This window comes from Neophocaena asiaeorientalis, unplaced genomic scaffold, assembly GCF_003031525.2.
Source record: "Neophocaena asiaeorientalis asiaeorientalis breed wild unplaced genomic scaffold, Neophocaena_asiaeorientalis_V1.1 scaffold694, whole genome shotgun sequence".
NCBI lineage: Eukaryota > Metazoa > Chordata > Mammalia > Artiodactyla > Phocoenidae > Neophocaena > Neophocaena asiaeorientalis.
The window spans coordinates 376,361-376,747 of record NW_020174226.1 but is presented as its reverse complement, the minus strand read 5'-3'; positions in this window follow the sequence as shown (position 1 = coordinate 376,747).

Genomic DNA, 387 nt, shown 5'->3' with positions numbered 1-387 from the left:
TTGGGGCTGGGGGGGCCGCCGTCACGGCCCTCACCACTAATGACAGGTTTGGGCCGCCTCTGCGGCCTGCCTGCCCCGTCACCCCCCAGGGGCCAGACAGGACCCCCCAGGGACAGACAGACGGACACACACAGACTCGGACCTGCTGACCTCACACCAGCCAGCTCCACCTCACCCAGGGGCCAGCACATGAGCAAGGACCCCCTGGGGTCCCCCGTCATATCCCAGTGGCATCTCCCCTCACGGCTATCACCCCTCAGAGTCTCAGCTCCGTGTCACCCCCAGCCTTTGTCTCTGAGCCCCTGAGCTTGTCTCTGCGTCTGTATGGGTCACAATTTTTTTTTTTTTTTTTTTTTCTTTCCTCTTTCTCCCTCCGGCCCCTGTGTT